The sequence below is a fragment of the Crinia signifera genome, chromosome 7 (assembly GCF_055691185.1).
Source record: "Crinia signifera chromosome 7, ASM5569118v1, whole genome shotgun sequence".
Taxonomy (NCBI): Eukaryota; Metazoa; Chordata; class Amphibia; order Anura; family Myobatrachidae; genus Crinia; species Crinia signifera.
Window position 1 is genome coordinate 175,537,389 of NC_139223.1, and position 21,430 is coordinate 175,558,818.

The 21,430-nt window shown below is 48.1% G+C and overlaps 1 long non-coding RNA gene across 2 annotated transcripts in view; it reads right to left on the minus strand.

The window, feature by feature from the left end:
- Positions 1–5,287: 5,287 nt before the first annotated feature.
- LOC146019633 (uncharacterized) overlaps positions 5,288–21,430 on the minus strand; it is a 35,256-nt gene continuing 19,113 nt past the window's right edge. The window contains exon 3 of one of the 2 annotated variants that reach the window (XR_014450624.1): positions 5,288–5,657. This is a non-coding gene — a long non-coding RNA (uncharacterized LOC146019633). Of the gene's footprint in view, positions 5,658–7,680; positions 8,048–21,430 lie in introns of those variants that run through there. The other variant, XR_014450625.1, reaches the window with a different exon arrangement.

Consider the following 21,430-nt stretch of genomic DNA (forward strand, 5'->3'; position numbering starts at 1 on the left):
AGACAGGGAGAACCATCCCCAATACACAGTCAAGAGGGGACTAAAATATAAAATTATAACATTGAATCCTAATAACTAAGATTAGTACCGATCAAGTTATGTCTATCACATAATCTAACCCTGCAACCTCTCCCTGCAACCTAAACTCTCCTCACTGCCTAACACTGACCTCCCCTGCAGCCTAATATCTCCTCACTGCCTAACCCTGACCTCTCCCCACGGCCTAGGGATAACCTCCCCTGCAGCCTAACCTCTCCCCATAGCCCAACCCTAACTTCTCCCCACAGCCTAACCCTAACCTCCCCTACAGCCTAATATCTCCTCACAGCCTAACCCTGACCTCTCCCCATGGCCTAACGCTAACCTCTCCCCACAGCCTAAGGATAACCTCTCTCAGCAGCCTAATCCTAATCTCCCCTGCAGCCTAACCTTTCCCCATCGCCTAACCTCTCCCCACAGCCTAAGCAAAACCTCTCCCAGCAGCCTAACCCTAACCTCCCCTTCAGCCTAACCTTTCCTCACAGCCTAAGCAAAACCTCTCCCAGCAGCCTAACCCTAACCTCCCCTGCAGCCTAATCTCTCCTCGCAGCCTAACACTGACCTCTCCCCACGGCCTAATGCTAACCTCTCCCCACAGCCTAAGGATAACCTCTCTCAGCAGCCTAACCCTAACCTCCCCTGCAGCCTAACCTCTCCCCATAGCCAAACCCTAACTTCTCCCCTAACCAGCCTAACCCTAACCTCCCCTGCAGCTTAATCTCTCCCCATAGCCCAACCACGACCTCCCCCACGGCTTAACACTAACCTCTCCCCACAGCCTAAACAAAACCTCTCCCAGCAGCCTAACCCTAACCTCCCCTGCAACTTAATCTCTCCCCGCAGCCTAACTCTAACCTCTCTCCACAGCCTAACCCTAACCTCCCCCGCAACCTAACCTTAACCACCCCTAGAAGCCTAATCCTAACCTTCCCATAGCCTAACCTTAACCTTTACCACGCAATTTAACCCTTACCTCCCTCCAGCCTAACCATTACCTCCAACACCCAGCCAAACTCTAAACCCCCCCCCCCCCCAGCCTGACCCTAACTCTTCCTTCAGCTTAACCCTAACCACCCCCACAGCCTAATGCTAACCTCTCCCAGCAGCCTAACGCTAACTTCCTCCTCAGAGCTTAACCCTAACCTCTTGCCCCAGCCTAACTAATCCCCACAGTAGTATTGCTTATACACATAATGCCCACAGTAAGTGCCCTTTATACACATACCTGTCTCTGTCTCCAGCAGCTACCTCTCTTCTTCACGGTATGACATCACATATGCCGTACCAGAAAGGAAGCCACAGGGACAGGCTTTTCTGTTGGAATCATTGTGCAGGGCTTTGGTACAGTTGGAGGAACTCAGTAGGGAGGGTGGGCTGTGGGGAAATGGGTTAGGGATGGGGTAAGTATACCTATTTGATCCCTGTTGGAATTGTCTCCATCTGGATCAAACGCCAGTCACCCATATGTATATGTTTCAGCTCTTTCCGTAGATGCTACATAGGATTCAGACCTGCTATCGGCATCATCCCATCTTCGATAGAACTTAGTAAAGGTACCCCTCAGAGTGGACATCCTGGCATAGTTAAATGCATGGTTATGGAAAGGCTCCTGACTCTTTTTCCTGGCAGCTGCTCTCTGGTCCAGTGTGCATACACTGGAGCCCTTTAGTTCCATGCAGTGCCACCTACTGTTCATCCATATAATTTCTCAAGCAATATTACTCCGTAGCTGTTGTTATACTCAAGTACCGACTTTTTCAACAACTGAGGTTAGTTTCTATTCAAACAAATGGTGTGTGGGGGGTTGTCTGCCCGGAAACCCCCTCCTATTGGCAAGTGGCTCAAATTATGACAACAATGCATCGTGCAGTGTAAGGGACAGGGCAGAGCTGCGGCACATTTATTTATTTATTAACAGTTTCTTATATAGCGCACACATATTCCACAGCGCTTTACAGAGAATACGGTACTTATGTAGTAACTGGGCTGCCGATTTTGAAATCGGGTCCATCGCATCGCATCGCACCCGACCATATCGCATGCGATGCGATGCGATGGACCCGATTTTTCCATAGGATTCAATGTTAAAATGGACTGAGTTCATTTTAACATGGAATTCAATGGGAAAAGGGGTCCTTTTCATACCCCTACTATCCAAGTGGGCATGGAGTTGGATATAAACCTGTGGCGAGTGTAGCGAGCCACCGAGCCCGAAGCGTGGCGAGCGTAGCGTACCCCGCGAGGGGACACAGAATACCGTCCCCTCGCGGGGCTCGCTTCGCTCGCCACGCTTCGGGCTCGGTGGCTCGCTACACTCGCCACAGGTTTATATCCAACTCCATGCCCACTTGGATAGTAGGGGTATGAAAAGGATCCCTTTTTCCCATTGAATTCCATGTTAAAATGGACTCAGTCCATTTTAACATTGAATCCTATGGAAAAATCGGGTCATCGCATCGCATCGCATGCGATATGGTCGTATGCGATGCGATGCGATATCGCATCGCATCGCATCTGATTGTATGCCTTAACTTAAGGCATACAATCAAAAAATCGGCAGCCCAGATACTACATAAGTACCGAGAATACAGTATTTCAACATTCACATCCCTGCCCCAGTGGAGCTTACAATCTACTATTCCCTACCACATGTACACGCACACACACACAGACATTCTAGGGTTAATCTTATTGGAAGCCAATTAGCCTACCAGTATATTTTTGGATTGTGGGAGGAAACCGGAGTACCCGGAGTAAACCCACACAAGCACGGGGGAATCGGGACATCTGTCAGAATGAACTTAGGTCTACAGTCATTAGGTCGACACCACTAGGTCGACTGGCAGGAAGGTCGACCTGACTTAAGGTCGACATGGGCCAAGGTCGACATGACTTAAGGTCGAATTTGCATAAAGGTCGACATGACTTAAGGTCGAATTTGCATAAAGGTCGACATGAGGAAGGTCGACTGGTCATAAGGTCGACATGGGTTTTTCACTGTTTTTTATCCGAAGGTCGACACAGTCGACATGGACACAGTTGGCAATGAGAATCGGACCCTCGCATCGCTCGCTTCGCTCGCAATGCTTCGGGCACGGTGCCTCGCTGCGCTCGGCACACTATTTTATTCTCCCGCCGCGCCCTAGTGGATGGTAGGGCATGAAATACCGCCTGTCGGCACATGTCGGCTCAAAAAAACAGTGAAAAACCCATGTCGACCTTATGATCAGTCAACCTTCCTCATGTCGACCTTTATGCAAATTCGACCTTACGTCATGTCGACCTTGGCCCATGTCGACCTTAAGTCAGGTCGACCTTCCTGCCAGTCGACCTAGTGGGGTCGACCTAATGACTGTAGACCTAAGTTCATTCTAATAGATGACCGCATACCAGCACGGGGAGAGTATACATTCTCTGCACAGTTAGAGCCATGTGGGGATTGAACCCATGACCTCAGTGCTGTGAGGCAGTAATGTTAACCATTACACTGTCCGTGCTGCCCAATATTACATGCCCAGTAGTAGCAACTTTTATTACCAAGTTTGCTGTGTTTGTGTATGTGTATATGTGTGTGTATCAATGCACTGGACCAAAGAGCAGCTGCCAGGAAAAAGAGTCAGGAGCCTTACCATGAGGTGGGAGAATCTGTGTTTAGAAAGTGCATTAATGGTTCTATCATGTTTGTGTATTTATTTATTATGGGATGCGTAAACCTTTTCCTAACTGTTTTTTTTTGTTGTAATATCATTTAAATGTTTGATCCAGCCTATACTATAGACCAGTGGTTCCCAAACTGTGTGCCGCGGCACCCTGGGGTGCCTCAGAGCACATGCAGGGGTGCCCTGGGATGGTGGTCCAGGAACAATTAATTTTATTTATGGTCAATGTAATAGGTAAAATCAGTGCTTATGGCTTCCAATCATACAATATGAGAACAAACTGAAGTGAATACTGTCCCTCACAACATAAATGGACCTAAGGATCACATATAAACACAATTTATTTAATTTAATATATATATTTTTTAAAGTACTCCATAAGAAAATTTTGGCCTAGGGGTGCCACGAAAAAAATTCTGATACTCCAGGGTGCCGTGATTCCAAAAAGTTTGGGAACCCCTGCTATAGACCATGGGTCTTCAAACTGTGGCCCTCCAGATGTTGTGACACTACATGTTCCAACATGCATTGCCACATTTTTTCCTATAATAGCATGCCAAAACTGTCAGGGCATGCTGGGACATGTAGTTCCACAACATCTGGAGGGCCATAGTTTGAAGACCCATGCTATAGACCATCTCTAGTGTTTGATATTAATACTGGGTACTCTTTACCTAGCACGGTGCCCATCGCGGGCATCGCGGCCATCAAATGCACTAAAAAACGGGTGCGACGCGATGCCCGCGATTTCCCATAGGGAACAATGTTAAAAGTGTGATTGGACGCGATTTTACTGTTCAATGCCTCAATGCCCGCGATTTTTCCATAGAAAACAATGTTAAATGGGCCACAGAGCCCAAATAGTCCCCTTGAAGTCTGAAATGGCCCCCACAATTGTTAACGCCACCCCACGATCAACGTGAACCCGAAGCGTGGCGAGCGCAGCGAGCCCGCAAGGGGCGGCGGTACGCGTCCTCAGACCTTTTCATACCCCCACTGTCCACGTCGGCGTGGAGTTGAGAATAGAATAGTGTGGCGAGCGCAGCGAGCCACCGAGCCCGAAGCGTGGCGAGCGCAGCGAGCCCCGCGAGGGGACGCGTATACCCTCACAGGTAAACGCGTCCCTTCACGGGCTTCACAGGTATCTGCTGCGCTCGCCACGCTTCGGGCTCCGTGGCTCGCTGCGCTCGCCACACTATTCTATTCTCAACTCCACGCTGACGTGGATAGTGGGGGTATGAAAAGGTCGGAGGCCGCGTACCGCCGCCCCTCGCGGGCTCGCTGCGCTCGCCACGTTTCGGGTTCACGTTGATCGTGGGGTGGCGTTAACAATTGTGGGGGCCATTTCAGACTTCAGGGGGACTATTAGGGCTCTGTGGCCCATTTAACATTGTTTCCTATGGAAAAATCGCGGGCATTGAGGCATTAAACAGTAAAATCGCGTCCAATCACACTTTTAACATTGATCCCTATGGGAAATCGCGGGCATCGCGTCGCACCCGTTTTTTTAGTGCATGCGATGGCCGCGATGCCCGCGATTTTTTACCCCCGATGACCGCGATGGACATCGTGGGCGCCGTGCTAGGTAAAGAGTACCTAATACTGTATTACAGCCTAATGTTTACATTAATGTACAGGGTCCTTACTAGGTTCTTCTATGTCTCCTGCAGACTCGCGCACTTGCTCCAGAGGGAGGTTGGGGACTGCATTTGGAAATCCCCTCTGGAAATCCCGTATTTACCACTGCATGTTTCTTTATAGCTTATAATGTCTTCAGGAAGGTTTTGTAAAGCTGTCTGAGATTATGTCCCCAGCTGGACAGTACTATAAGTCAATGTACTTTGTTCTCAGGTCAAGTGGTTCTGTCTGTGCCAGTGACAGGCATCCTTGGTTGTCCTCTGATTCTGCCTGCCAGGTCTCAGCAATAGAAATTCTCAACTACTGCCAAATATTCTGTCCCTGTAAAAGAAAGGGTTACAGACAATTGTTTTCAAGTCTCTACTAGTTCAGGTGACTATCCCTTGGAGGAGATTAACAATGTGGAGAGAGATAAAGTACCATCAAATCAGCTACTAACTGTCACTTTTCAAATCAAGCCTGTAGCATGGCAGTTTGGAGCTGATTGGTTGGTACTTATCTGTTTCCAAGGTTTGAAACATCTACCCCCACTACCACATAAGTCTCCAGTCCCAGCTGCAGTTAAATGTCCGACCAGTTTGCATTTGTCAATTGCTGAAAGTTTTTGATGGAAAGGACCTGGTTAAATAACATATGACCCTTTTCACATCATTCCAATCCATTTGGCTTGGCTTCAAGAATTCTACATAAGATTAACACCGTGGTGGCAATGCCAGGTCTGGTGACAGTGACAGTGACATCCCCTACAGTGTATGTGTATTTTTTTTTTTAATTGACCCAAAATGATCAAAATTTCCCTGAGCCATCTGACTACTATGCCAAGAGCGAGGGTGGATGGAGAGGTATACAGTGTCTAGGCAATTGGTCGACATCAAACAGTTGACATGCTAAAAGTCGACATTGCCAAAATGTTGACATGCAAAAAGGACAACATTGAGAACATGCCGATATAAGCAAAAGGACCCCATGAGAAAGATCAACACATGAAAAGGTCGACGTGAGCTTTTACAGTTTTTGGGGTGTCAATGTCAACACCTGTCAAACTGGATCCCCAATTATTGTAGCACTTACCGTTGTGTGGCTCTCTACTTTCTGAATCGGAATCCAGGTCGATGTAGGAAAAAGTAGAAAAAATTGAGAAAAAAAGGATGAAAAACTCACGTTGACCTTTTGCTTGTGTAGACCTTTTGCAAGTCAACCTTTTTTTTGTGGGTCGACCTATTGACTGTTGACGCAGTAGACCTATCAACCGAAGTAGGTAATTATTCCATTTTCCTGTACAGACAAACCCCATACTGATATTACCCCTGGGGAGATTGGGGATGCAGTCATAATACCGACGGTCAAAATACAGACACGTTTAAAATGCTGACATTCAGTATGCTGATGTGCTCAAAATGCTGACATTTCAATTGTCGACAGGCCAAAAACTCGAATTGAGTTGAGTTTTTTCTTGTTTTTACTTCGCTATCCAAGTGAAAAACCCCATGTCGACCTTTTGACTTTCGACCTTGCCCATGTCGACCTAATGCTTGTGTCGACATAATGACATGTCGACCTAGACCCATGTCGACCTAAACCCATAGACCTTGACCCTCGTCGACCTAAACCCATGTCGACCTTGCTGCCTATCGACCTAGTGGTGTCGACCTAGTTGTTGCAGACCCAATGACCGTATCCCATACACTTATATGGTGTCCATATTGACCTATGTCCACACAGTCACAAAAAGTCAACTTTTTGACCATGTCAGCCTTTTGACCATGTCCGTATAATGAATGTCGGCATTTTGAAAGTGTCTTTATTTAGAGTGTCGGTCAACCTTCATGCCTGTGTAATGCAGCATTACAGGAGAGGTCATTCTCGGCACCTGGGAGGGAGCAGAGCAAAACTCAGGGTCCCACACATCCCCTTCCTCCCAGAGCACAGGCTTCTTCTTCTCATCCATTACCAGGTTTTTGTTCCAACCAGCCGGATTGGACAATAAATCTGTAGATCTATGACCCATCCCTCCCCACCCAACTGCCTCCGCTGTGCTGCCTGCGCTCAGTGCGTTGAATTAAGCCCTGATCCCAGAGAGCAGGATTCTTCACCTCCTTCCTTTTCTTTTTGTGAGCCGACATGTGCCGACAGGCGGTATTTCAGACCCTACCCTCCTCTAGGTTGTGGAGGGAGAATGTAATAGAGCCTGAATCATGGTGAGCGGACGCAGTACACTGATGTCTATGTCGAAATTATGGACAAAAAAGTCGACCTTTTGGCTGTTGACCTGTCCCTTTGCCGACCTAATGCTTGTGTCGTTCTTACGACCCTGTCGAACTTAGCCATGTTGACCTACTTCATGTGTTGACCTTTACTGGTCGACCCTATGACCATATTCGTAATGAAAGCCAAGGAGAGTTCTGAGTAACCAGGAGATTACCAGCAGGAACATCCTCTCACCGCTCTGTGAATCTGATCTTGCAAACTTCCAAGAACCCAGACAGCAGATTGAGATGGCCACACCCACATTTTCAATTAGCCCGTTACTGTGGGAGGCCTGCCCGGCTTTTAGACCCACTTGAAAATACTTTGCATCGGAGAATCGTGTTTCCGAGGCGGCTGCGTCCATCTTTTCATCCTCAGCTTGGAACTGGGCCAAGCGGTTTTGCATCGCTTGTTCTATTACATCGTGGATTTTATATCCCCCAAACACACAGATACCGAATATGCTATAAAGGAAAAAGGAAAGGGAGCGATAAAGTGGATCAGTTTAATGCTCTGTAGACTTGAAGAGAGATAAAGTAACAACCAATCAGCTCCTAACTGTCATATTTCAAACACAGGAGTAAATGTATGAAGCAGCGATAAGGGAGGAGAAGTGATAAAAGGGTTTATTCTAGTTCATTCTTTCTGACAAAATCCTTCTTAGATGGACAAAACCATGTGCACTGCAGGGGGGCAGATGTAACATGTGCAGAGAGAATTAGATTTGGGTGAGTTATTTTGTTTCTGTGCAGGGAAAATACTGGCTGCTTTATTTTACACTTCAATATAGATCTCACTTTGAAGAAAAACCCCACCCAAATCTAATTCTCTCTGCACAAGTTACATCTGCCCCACCTGCAGTGCACATGGTTTTGTCCATCTAAGAAGGATTTTGTCAGAAAGAATGGACTAGAATAACGCCCCAAAGTTCCTTGCACTTTATCACTGGCCAATCAGCTTCTAACTGTCCCTTTTTAAACCCAACCTGTAACTTAACAGTTAGGAGCTGATTGGCCGGTCATAAAGTACCAGGAACTTTATAATTTCTCCTCCCTTATCACTGCTTCATACTGTACATCTACCCTTCAGTTCTAAATGTATCAAGCGTCAAAAGTGATAAGGTGGAGAGTGATAAACAACCAGCCAATCAGCTCCTATCTGTCATATTTCAAACCCAGCCTGTAACATGACAGGTAGGAGCTGATTGGTTGGTTGTTTATCACTCTCCATTTTATCAATGTTTAAAGCTTGATACATCTGTCCCACAGCCTGTAAACATGTGCCGCCACCACAGGCTTGCCTACCCTCCCGGAATTGCCAGGATGCTCCCGAAAATCGGTTCCCCCTCCCGGGAAGGTGGGCAATCCTCCCGCATTGCCCAGGCAGCCCCCCGTAGCCCCCTTCATTGCTGCACAAAATGCCGGTTTTCGCGGGTCTGCGGTGAGGGGCGGGGCTAAAATGACGCGATTTGCGTAATTTTTGCGTCATTTTAGCCCCTCCCACAATTTGCGGACCTGCGAATTGCATTGTTTGACAACCATGGGGGCGGGACTTGATGACATCTGACCCGTCCCGCCCCCCTGATATGCTAATATCGGGTCTCCTCTCCGGGCTTCTCCCAGAGAGGAGTACTCAAAAGTCGGAAAGTATGTGCCACCATCAACATCGCCGCTAATGCCAGCACCCCCATACTCAATGTGGCAACACCCCCCTCTCCCCTGTGCACAGCAACCCCACCAGGACCGGTGATTTTACTCACCACCCAGGGATTGGCTCCTGTCTTCAGTGCTACCTCTGCACAAAGCTTTAATGGTAGCAACCATTGATGGTAATACATTTCATAGTTTAATACCATTGTTGGTTCGTTCCACATTTTAAATCAATAGCAATCACTGGTGGAGAACATAACGGCCATCCCTAGGCTGGTCTAGGGAGAGCCAATAACGCTATTGCCATCAATGGTTGCCATTGACAGCAATAGTTAAAACGCTAATCGATGGTAGCATACTATGTGATGTATGACCATCAATGGATTTAATTATCGATGGCCATCCCTTTTATTTGACTGACTGGCCCCTTTGCTAATCAGAACCTGGTGGCGGGGCTTAACAGTGTCGGCCCCATGGCTAAGAAAAAAAAAAGTATGTCTTGACATTGATTGATGGGGGGGGGGGGACATCTGGTTCTCCTCCATCAATGGCAAAACTATTCTACATCGGTCACAAACCATCAATGATTTGGAATCATCGATGGGCCATGGCCTCCCTAGTCTGGGCCTCCAAGGAGAGGGCCGCATGGTATGAGGGTGAGGGACACTTAGGAGGAAATGTACTAAGATGGGATTTCTAGTTCACATGGGATGTTGCTATGGGCAACCAATCAGATACTATCTATTATCTTCTAGAACACGATTTTCAGGAGCCTCCAGGCCATTCCGGGAGGATGGGCAACACTGGAGTTTCACAAACGAGGCCTGGTCATAGTGCAATGAAATTATTTTTAGAAATGTGGATGAAAATGATTTGGATCAGCGGCCGCAGATGAGACGCGACAGTCAGTGTTGACCAACCTTTTGCTGTCGACGTTTTGGCGGTCGACCTAGACATTGGAATCTGCACACATTCAGCAGTATAAAAAGTGTAGGAACGCTCAGTGTTTTTTTTGTTCGTGGGTGTGATGTCATGAGAATGGCGACATGTCATTATGATGTCATTGACCATGTTACCATTTATTATGTAGGCACTTATGAAATGTTGACATGCTAGAATGTGGACATATCATCCATGGTGGTCCAGTGGTGACTTACCTGCTCTTGGCGGCTGCAGCAGCTACAGCTGCGTCTTCCAGGTCCCGAGTGTCATGCGACTGTCATCTAATGGAGGCAGTGACAATTCTCCATCTATAACTATCTAATCCCTACGCCTAACCCTGTTACTTGTGCAAACTACATAGTACATACAAACGGAATGATGTCACTAATGATATCGTTCAGTGATGTCACCCGGATATAGGCACACCTCCCAACTGACACTATCTTTGCAGGTCAGTCATAACTTCTCCACCAGGGGCTGGTAGTGTTCAGTGGTGGGAGCAGTTGAGTGCCCCCCTGTCACAAAGGTGAATAGACGCTGCGCACAGCATCTATCAGAGAGGGATTGGGATGGAAAACCAGCCCAGGAGAACTCTGGAAGCAGCCCTCATGGAGGTGGGGTCTGGTGATGGGGTGGTGACAGTTGCAGCTGTCCTTGTGTATTTTCCTGCAGTTGTATCTGTGACTTTATGATAATACCAGTACAGTGCTCTTCCCTGGTGTCAGGGGCTGACTGTGAATTTAAAGTGGCCCAGGAAAAAAATCCAAAAAGTGGCCACTTACACACCCACATCCCCGGCCTGCAACCTTCTACCCCCAAATACACCCATACCAGCATGCCACCATCTACCCCTTTAATACACCCACACCACCAGTCTGTCTCAGGGTTGCCGACCCTCCCGGAATTTCCGGGAGTCTCCCGAAAATCGGGGCCCCCTCCCAGCCCCCCGGAAGGGTGGGCAACCCTCCCGGATTCAGGGGGGACCCCCGCTGTCCCCCGGATTGCAGCATTAAAATGCCGCAATCCTCGGGTCTCAGAGGAGGGGGCGGAGCTAAAATGACACAATCGCGTCATTTTAGCCCCACCCCCTCCACGGAGATCCCTGAATTTGCTGGTTAACCAGCATGGGGGCGGGGCTTAGTGATGTCACACTTAAGCCCTGCCCCCTGAGCGGTTACTGAATCTCTCCTCTCTGGGCTTCTCCCGGAGAGGAGAATAAGAAAGTCGGCAACCCTGGTCTGTCTCCCTCTACCATCTCCCAGCCACATGTAGCCCACTGATGATCTTCAGAAGCCAATCTGCCCATGGCTTCTATTCACAGGAGGCAGAGGGACAGGGGGCATGGCCAGGAGTTCTCAGAGCACTGGCCATGACCCCACAGCCGTGAACTGAGGGCATGGCCTCACAACCACATGCATTCAAGAGAAGCCACACCCCCTGTCCCCAAGGGCATGCCCCCTCTCCAGGAACACGCGTGGCAGGCCGCGCAGGAGTCCCTACTACAATTACAAGAATGTTGGGAAATATGATATAGGGCCTGATTCATAGTTCATCGCTAATGTTTCTGAACTGGGCAAAACCAAGCTGTACTGCAGGTGGGGCAGATTAAACATGTGCAGAGAGAGTTAGATTTGATTGAGGTGTTCAAACTGAAATCTAAATTCTAGTGTAAGAATAAAGCAGCCAGTATTTACACTGCACAGAAACAAAAACAAAAAAACCCACCCAGATCTAACTCTCTCTGCACTTGTTGCATCTGCCACACCTGCAGTGCAGCATGGTTTTGTCCACTTGAGAAAGGATTTTGTGTGTACACACTGGGCGTTATTCAAAGTTGATCGCTATTTTGGTACTTGTGTAATAGCACGGCGCCCGGCTACGTATTCAGCGTAGGCTAAGCTACACTGTCAGCATAGTCCAGTAGCTGCCTTGCGTAGTTAGCGTAGTGACAGCCCAATGGCTGGGATCATGTGGGAGGGGATCATGCGGGCGCCGGCGGAGAGGCGCTCCTGCGTCTCAGTAATTTTTGGGGCAGGGTACGGCAACCCTGCCTGTGTCTGCTTCAGTGAGATGGGGTTAGGGGGTTCGGTAGCACGTGCGTCTCGTGCACAAAAGGGGATGCGGGCGCAAGTGCATCTCATGCACAATAAAGGAGGCATTTGCCAGTGCTCCATGTTACTTACTGGCAAATGCCTCCTTTTGAAACCCCCACTATCCACACCAGCCCGAAGCGTGGCGAGCCCAGCAAGGGGACACGTTTTGCGTCCCCCGACCTGTTCATACCTCCACTATCCACGTCAGCATGGAGTTAATTCTATAAAGTGTGGCGAGCGCAGCGAGCCCGAAGCCTGGTGAGCGCAACGCGCCCCGCGAGGGGACGTGGAATACATATAAAGTAATCCAAGTCTGCTCGTCACACTTTATAAAATCAACTCCACGCCGACGTGGACAGTGGGGGTATGACCAGGTCATGGGGACGCATAACGCGCACACTCGCCACCAGGGACTTGTGGTGAGGTAAATGGCTCAAGAGTCCCTGGCAAGTACCAGAGCCAGATATGCACAAAATATATGAGTCATGGGGTACAAGCCGGCATTATACACATGTGCAGCAGTATACACTGCTGGAGATTCACTGAGTTTTGATAAGAGATGTGCAGAAAAGGTAGCCAGGTGAGGCAGTGCCTCACTTGGCTACCTTTTCTGCACATCTCTTATCAAAACTCAGTGAACCATAGACTTTTTCCTCCAGAGTTTTGACTATAAAAATGAATAGAATTATAAAAATAAGATTTTTTAAAATATATTATTTGTAATTTTGACATATTTTATAAATTTAAAACTCCGGCATATATGCTAGTATTGTTAGATTGCAGCGCTCAGCGCCTGTCTCCATACACTGTTTAGTGTAAGGCTTACAGTCTGCCTTGTCCCCTTGCAGCCAACGCAGCTAGGCGTCACCCTGAGTGACAGCTCGCTTAAGCGAATAGCAGGGCAGAGACCCCTGACCCTGCTGGCAGCGTTCCCCTTCCTGTGAGGAAGTCCCCGCGTAGTGTGTGCCTCAGAGCGTATGTGACTCCGTCCATGCTGTTTGTAGCTCCACGTGCACCGGAGCGCATAGGAGCAAGTCCCCGCTGTAATCCCGTTACCAGCGTGACCTTTTGCACAGGGAGATCAGTCATCATTGGCAGCAGCGAGACTGGGAGAGATACCGCAGCGTAAACCAGCAAACTGTCATTGACCCTGCACGCGCCAAAACGCTATAGCTAAGTAACAACCAGAGACTGTCGTCCCCAATGTACCAGTTTGTATTACCGCTTGAAGTTAACTACTAAAGTACTGTTGTAACCTACAAGCCTGCCACTTGAATAAACCCTACATTTGGTTATATCTTCTAAGTGTGAGGTCTGACAACCACACTGCACGTACTTATAGACACTCTGCCAATAGGTTATGGGCCCAGCACGTCACGTGCGCGAAGATTAACCCCCTGAAGACAAAGTGCTAGCGCAGTACATAAAAGAACACAAAGGAATTATTTCTAAATTGCCATTTGTGGGAGAGTTAACGAGAATGCACAGTACAGGGCATAGCATGAACTTTCCAAAGCTCAAAGGCTCAGAGAATTATACTACATGGAAGTTCGCTATGGAAATGCAGCTTAAGAGGGAGAAGCTATGGAAAGTCACAATAGCCCCAGGAGATAGTCCAAACCCAGAAGAGGTAGACAAGGCCATTGGCACAATAGGCCTGGCTGTGGAGCAGCATGTTTATTCTACTATCTGTGGGAAGGAGTCCGCTAAGGACATGTGGACAACTCTACAAGGTGCTTATGAGAATAAAGGCTTAATGAGAAGGATAAGTCTGAGACGCACACTGTATGGAACAAAGCTGAATGCATGCAAGGACATGAACGATTATATTGATAAGATACTATCGATAGCTCAGCAATTGGCATGTGTAGGAGCAAAAGTGGATGAGGAAGAAGTGGCGATGGTAATGCTGCAGAACTTGACAGAAGAATTTGACTTCCTAGTTGTCGCACTAGAGTCAAATGAAACCAAGCTTACAACTGAAGTTGTGAGAGCCAAACTACTACAGTTCCAAGAGAGAATCCACAAGGATGCCATAGCTGAGGGTTCTGCCTTAGTAGCAAAGGGTGCGAAACCCAAGAAATGCACATTCAAATGTTATGTGTGCCACAAAGTAGGGCACAAGGCTTCAGAATGCAGGCTGAAGAACACTAGTGGCATGCACAAGCGGCATGATAAGAAGAACGAGTCAGCACTGAATGTAACAGACAAGCCAAGGAGGGATCTCTGGTACATGGACTCGGGAGCCTCTAGACACTTCAGCTGCAACAAGGAGTGGTTCAATTCTTTAACACAGTGTAACCCCACAACAGTTACCGGGATTGGTGAAAAGGTCCTTACTGCTTCAAATGTTGGGACAATCACAGTGAGACTAAGAATTGAGGGACAGACAGTAGTCACAGATATCCAAGACGTCCTGTATGTACCAGAATTGGGAAGTAACCTCATCGCTATCAGCGTACTCGAGGCAAAAGGCTACAGAGTCCAGTTTGCAAAGGGCAAGTGTATGGTGCATAATGAAAGAGGGACTGTAATTGCTTCAGCAACCCGATGCAACCAACTATACGTCCTAGACACAGAGGAATGTGTAGCTTTGGCAGCCTCTGCTGAAAATGAGTCGATGGAACTCTGGCACAGACGTTTGGGACACTTAGGATATGATAATGTCCAGAAATTAGCTGATGGAATGGCAACAGGAATCACAGTGAAGGACACCGGAAGACCTGTGTGCGAGAGTTGCATAAAAGGCAAGCAGACCCGCAACCCATTTCCCAAGTCAGCAGGCAGAGCAGAAACACAATTAGCTCTGGTGCACACAGATGTGTGCGGACCAATGGAAGAGGAGTCAACCAGTGGTTACAAATACTTCATGACTCTCATCGATGACGCCACAAGAATGACACACGTATACTTCATAAGGAAGAAAAGTGAGGTGGTCAAGAAAATTGTGGAGTACAAGAACCTGGTGGAAACTCAGACGGGCCTAAAGCTAAAGGTCCTGAGGTCCGACAATGGGGGAGAGTACGAAAATGAAGTTCTAACCGACTTTCTCAGAAAACATGGCATAAAGCATCAGCTGACGATGGCCTACACGCCTGAACAGAATGGCGTAAGTGAAAGGGCGAACCGAACAATCGTTGAAAGAGCACGAGCGATGGTGAACGATGCTGGCCTGGAGAAGAGTTTTTGGGCAGAAGCTGTATCTACTGCAGTATACCTGAAAAACAGAACACCTACAGTGGCCGTGAAGGGAAAAACCCCCTTAGAGGCCTGGTCTGGGAAGAAGCCAGACATCAGTCACCTCCGCGTCTTTGGGAGCAGAGCTTATGCGCATATACCAAAGGAGAAAAGGAAGAAACTTGACCCAAAATCAAGACAGTGCATATTGCTAGGCTATTGTGAGGAGAGCAAAGGGTACAGGCTCTGGGATGCAGAGAACAGACGTCTTCTAAAATCAAGAGATGTGATATTTCAAGAAACAGCATCACCCACAAAAGCAAAAGAGCAAGAAAAGCAAGCACTAGTAGAGGTATGTGAAATAGAGAGCATACCTGCAACAGAAAATACTGAAGAAGGAAGCGAACCAACTAATAGAGCTTCTGTAAGAAGAAACAAGGGCATACCAGCCAGGAGATATGAGGAAGAATATGCGAATATTGCTTTCAGTGAACCTCAGAGTATTCAAGAAGCGAAAGCGTGCAGTGATTGGGCGAAATGGAAATCTGCAATAGACACAGAGCTATCAGCACTGAGAGAGAACGATACTTGGACCATAGTAGATAGGCCAAGCAACCGCAAGACAGTCAAGAACAAGTGGGTCTTCTGCAAGAAGTTAAATTCAGACGGAGAAGTTGCCCGTTACAAAGCCCGTCTTGTTGCTAAGGGATACACACAGAGATCCGGAATTGACTATGGGGAGATATACTCACCCGTTGCGAGGTATAACACTCTCAGGTTAGTAATTGCAGTCGCCACCTTACAAGACTTACTGCTATACCAACTAGACTTCGACTCAGCGTTCCTAAATGGAGAGCTACTTGAAGAAATCTATATGGAATCACCAGATCATTATGATGAGAATGAACTTCAGACAGAGAAAGTGTGTCTTCTGAAGAAATCCATATACGGCCTGAAGCAGAGTGGTCGTTGCTGGTACATAAAATTGGACACAGTACTACTTGAAATGAATTTTATTAGATCAGAGACTGACCACTGCCTTTATCACAAAACTCTGGGAGAAAAGTTGTTCATCATAGCAGTCTATGTGGATGATATACTTATAGCAGGTCACGAAGATCACATCACAAGTGTAAGAGATCAACTGAAACAGAGATTCAAGTTGAAAGACTTAGGTCCAGCCAATCATCTGTTGGGCATGAGAATTGTTCAAAACTTGCAAAAGGGAACAGTCACAGTCGACCAACAAATGTACATCGAGGCAACAATCTTGAAGTATGGGATGGCAGACTCCAAGTCAGTGAATACACCAATTGACAAAAGCATCAAGATTACAAAAGGTATGTCACCAACCACACAAGAAGAAGCAGAGGAAATGCAAGATGTTCCTTACAAGAACGTGGTTGGAAGTCTTATGTATGCAAGTATTGGAACCCGTCCAGACATCACTCATGCAGTCAGTCGGGTGAGCCAATTTGCAATAAATCCTGGAAGACAACACTGGATTGCGGTGAAGAGGATTCTGAGATACCTAAAAGGTACAAGTTCTTTGAAGTTAAAATTCGCCAAGACAAGCAATTCAAATTTGAAAGTCTTCTGCGATGCCGACTGGGGAGCAGATGAAGATGATCGTCGTTCCCACACCGGTTACCTGTTCACACTGGCCGGAGCAGCAGTTAGTTGGGCGAGTAGAAAACAACCAACAGTTGCTCTCTCAACAACTGAGGCCGAATACATGGCTCTTACAGAGACATCAAAAGAAGCACTCTGGATCAAAGAGACTTTGTGTGAGTTAGGTCTACTTTATGAAGAAGAGACTATCAGTATCGCATGTGACAACAGGGGAGCAATAGATCTTTCCTGTACTACCAAGCACCATGGAAGGTCGAAGCACATCGCGATAAGACACCACTTCATCAGAGAACTAGTGGAGAACAAGTCCATCGATGTTGAATACATTGCAAGTGAACAGAATGTCGCTGACATGCTTACTAAAGGACTGTCGACAAACTTGCTTATTAAGTTCGTGAAGGACTGTGGACTTGTCTAAGTTCAAAATGTTGATTTGAAGTTCTGATGTTCTGAATGTCTTTTCTCTCTAACCATATTTTCGGTTACAGGTATCACAAAAGGACAGAGAATTGTATTAAGTTCTTTTATGTAGCCGAAGACAGCCTTGAGCGAGGGGGAGTGTTAGATTGCAGCGCTCAGCGCCTGTCTCCATACACTGTTTAGTGTAAGGCTTACAGTCTGCCTTGTCCCCTTGCAGCCAACGCAGCTAGGCGTCACCCTGAGTGACAGCTCGCTTAAGCGAATAGCAGGGCAGAGACCCCTGACCCTGCTGGCAGCGTTCCCCTTCCTGTGAGGAAGTCCCCGCGTAGTGTGTGCCTCAGAGCGTATGTGACTCCGTCCATGCTGTTTGTAGCTCCACGTGCACCGGAGCGCATAGGAGCAAGTCCCCGCTGTAATCCCGTTACCAGCGTGACCTTTTGCACAGGGAGATCAGTCATCATTGGCAGCAGCGAGACTGGGAGAGATACCGCAGCGTAAACCAGCAAACTGTCATTGACCCTGCACGCGCCAAAACGCTACAGCTAAGTAACAACCAGAGACTGTCGTCCCCAATGTACCAATTTGTATTACCGCTTGAAGTTAACTACTAAAGTACTGTTGTAACCTACAAGCCTGCCACTTGAATAAACCCTTCATTTGGTTATATCTTCTAAGTGTGAGGTCTGACAACCACACTGCACGTACTTATAGACACTCTGCCAATAAGTATGACAGGAAAGGCTGTGCCTCACCCCACCGCACGCCACTGCCGCCACGCTTCAGGCTGGTGTGGATAGTGGGTGTGTTTCAGGAACACAGTCACACCTGCCATATCATACATCTGAGACAGTAATGATGACGTGTTAACTGATAACTGGATTTTAGTGACTAATAAAGAAGAAAAAAAACACTTAACAAACTACAATAATATGAAATAACAAGACAAAGAAAATAAAAAACAGTTATTCTTCAGTTTCTGCATTCACGGAAACTGCAGCTGAAGTTGACGCAGTTGTGTCTGCATCTGTGTCGTCTGCTTTGAGTTAGGGCATATAGAATCAGCTGGAAAGCGTTTTCTGCGCCGACAGATTTGTGCCAAATAAATTCCTGAAGATTTTGGCGCGCAGTGCACCTTTGCCTTTTGTTACGCCACTTACAAGATCCCCAAAGGCGTTTGATGTTTTGGGTATGAACCCCAGTCTCCGGATCCACAAAATTATACCGGTGGTTTACCCGTGCATGGTGGTACCCTGCCTGCTCCAGCTGTTCAGTGTTATATACACGCCAGTAATCAGAATACATAGTCGTCCCCGGTTCTATATATTTGTTGATGGCGGATATCAGGGTGCTGGCGTCACGTCTGTCCACAGGCGTTACAAAACATTTACCGGTGTCTCTGGATATGGATTCAGTATTAAATCCCGGCAGTCGGGATCCCGGCGTTCAGAATCCCGACGCTGGAATCCTGATCGCCAAAATCCCGACAAGGGGGGGACGTGGATCACCCTCCCCTTGCAGGCTCGCTGCTAATTTATTCTCCCTCCGGGGGTGTCGTGGACACCCCCGGAGGGAGAAAGTGTTGGGATTTCGGCGATCGGGATCCCAGCGTCGGGATTCTGAACGCCGGGATCCCGACCGTCGGGATTTACACTGCATCCCCTGGATATGCCTCCAAACAGCCACTGTTGAGGCAACACGCGTCCGACATGACTTTTTCTCTGGACTCTCGTCCACCTCCACTATTTTTCCCGGACCGCCAATCCAGCGTTGGGGCTGCGACATTAAGTCCACGGTGCAGGCCTCCCGCATAAGGTTATTGTACAGCACGGTGGTTTTGTTCGACAATTTTAGTTGTCGCTCACAAAAAGATATGCTTGTGAGCTCCTCTACCCATGAAGATATAAAACGAATGAGGGTAAGAAATGGGATACAACAGCCCGGGAACCAATGTGCCGCACGGAGACTGACCTTCTATCGGCATGTTTTAATCTGGCAGCGCCACATACACTCCTTCATACTCAAGCACATTGAGTGGCCATCAAGACTTTTAGCCCATTAAGGTTTGTGTCAGTGGCAGCAAATGCCACCGACTCCTCCTCTGTCTGCGGCAGGTTAAACATCGTGAGAGGATCTGCAGCCATTCCTAATTAATAAGGAGCTTATACGAGCGTCAGAAATAATACAGCCGCAGTCACCTTCACCTCTGACTGACTACGGTAACTGCGTAACGCTGACTGACTACGCTGGCTGCGGGAACACTACGCTGAATCTGACAGGGACTGTGACTACGCTGGCCGCGGGAACACTATGCTACTTCTGACTGACTACGCTGGCCGCGGGAACACTACGGTGAATCTGACAGGGACGCTGACTACGCTGGCCGCGGGAACACTATGCTACTTCTGACTGACTACGCTGGCCGCGCGTAGTGTGACTACGCTGGCTGCGGGAACACTATGGTGAATCTGACAGGGACGCTGACTACGCTGGCCGCGGGAACACTATGCTACTTCTGACTGACTATGCTGGCCGTGGGAAAGTACGCTGAATCTGACAGGGACGCTGACTACGCTGGCCGTGGGAACACTACGCTACTTCTGACTGACTACGCTGGCCGCGCGTAGTGTGACTACGCTGGCCGCGGGAACACTACGCTACATCTGACTGACTATGCTGGCCACAGGAACACTATGCTGAATATGACAGGGACGCTGACTACGCTGGCCGCGGGAACACTACGCTACTTCTGACTGACTACGCTGGCCGCGCGTAGTGTGACTACGCTGGCCGCGGGAACACTATGGTGAATCTGACAGGGACGCTGACTACGCTGGCCGCGGGAACACTATGCTACTTCTGACTGACTATGCTGGCCGTGGGAAAGTACGCTGAATCTGACAGGGACGCTGACTACGCTGGCCGCGGGAACACTATGCTACTTCTGACTGACTATGCTGGCCGTGGGAAAGTACGCTGAATATGACAGGGACGCTGACTACGCTGGCCTGCGGGAACACTGCGCTACTTCTGACTGACTACGCTAACTACGCTGGCCGCCCAAACACTACGCTGATTCTGACAGAGACGCTACGCTATCTACGTAATGGGCGCCGTGCTATTACACAAGTACCGCTATTTTCCCTGTCCACCTAATGAACCAAGCTCCATACTATACCTTTACACATTGAAACACATGAACAATGATGTCACACAGACACTATTCACTGCGGGATGCAGTTATAATCCTGGTGGACAGAATCCCGGCATTCAAAATCCTGACGCCGGAATTCAGACCGCCCAAATCCCGACACTTTCTCCCTCGCCGGGCCTGCAAGGGGGGCGATCCACGCCCCCCCCCCCCCCCTTGCCGGGATTTCGGCGGTCGGGATTTAGGCATCATGATTTTGAACGCCGGGATTTCGTATCAAACCCTTCACTACGTATGTAAAGCTTTTGTTGAGTACTGGTCTGATTTGATATTTCAGGTCAAATTGACAAATCGGGTTGCAGGTGACATCTGGCGGCCCTGCTGCAGGTTCCGCCTGGAGAGATCGCTACAGATGCAGCATGGTATGTTAGGTTGCGCCATTGTCCCCTGCATTGCACAAGTGATATGCCCATGCCGATGCAGGGTCCTGCCGCCCATCGGATTCTGATATGTAGTCGGCCTTAGTAAGTAATCACTCTATCATGTAACAATTAATTTCTGTCAGTAAGAGGGAGAGGAAGAGCTTTAATTGCTCGAGGGGTTCTGTAAACGCGGTCAGCCAGTATTGGACAATTTCCAAAGTACTCAGTAACAGCCCTCTTTATCAGAAATGCATTTTAATTGAGGAGATCTCTCACACACGTCAACAGACGTGATCCCGTGATCCTGTCAGATAGGGAGGGCAGAGCGGATATCAATGCAGCCACCTACTGCCTGTACTAATAT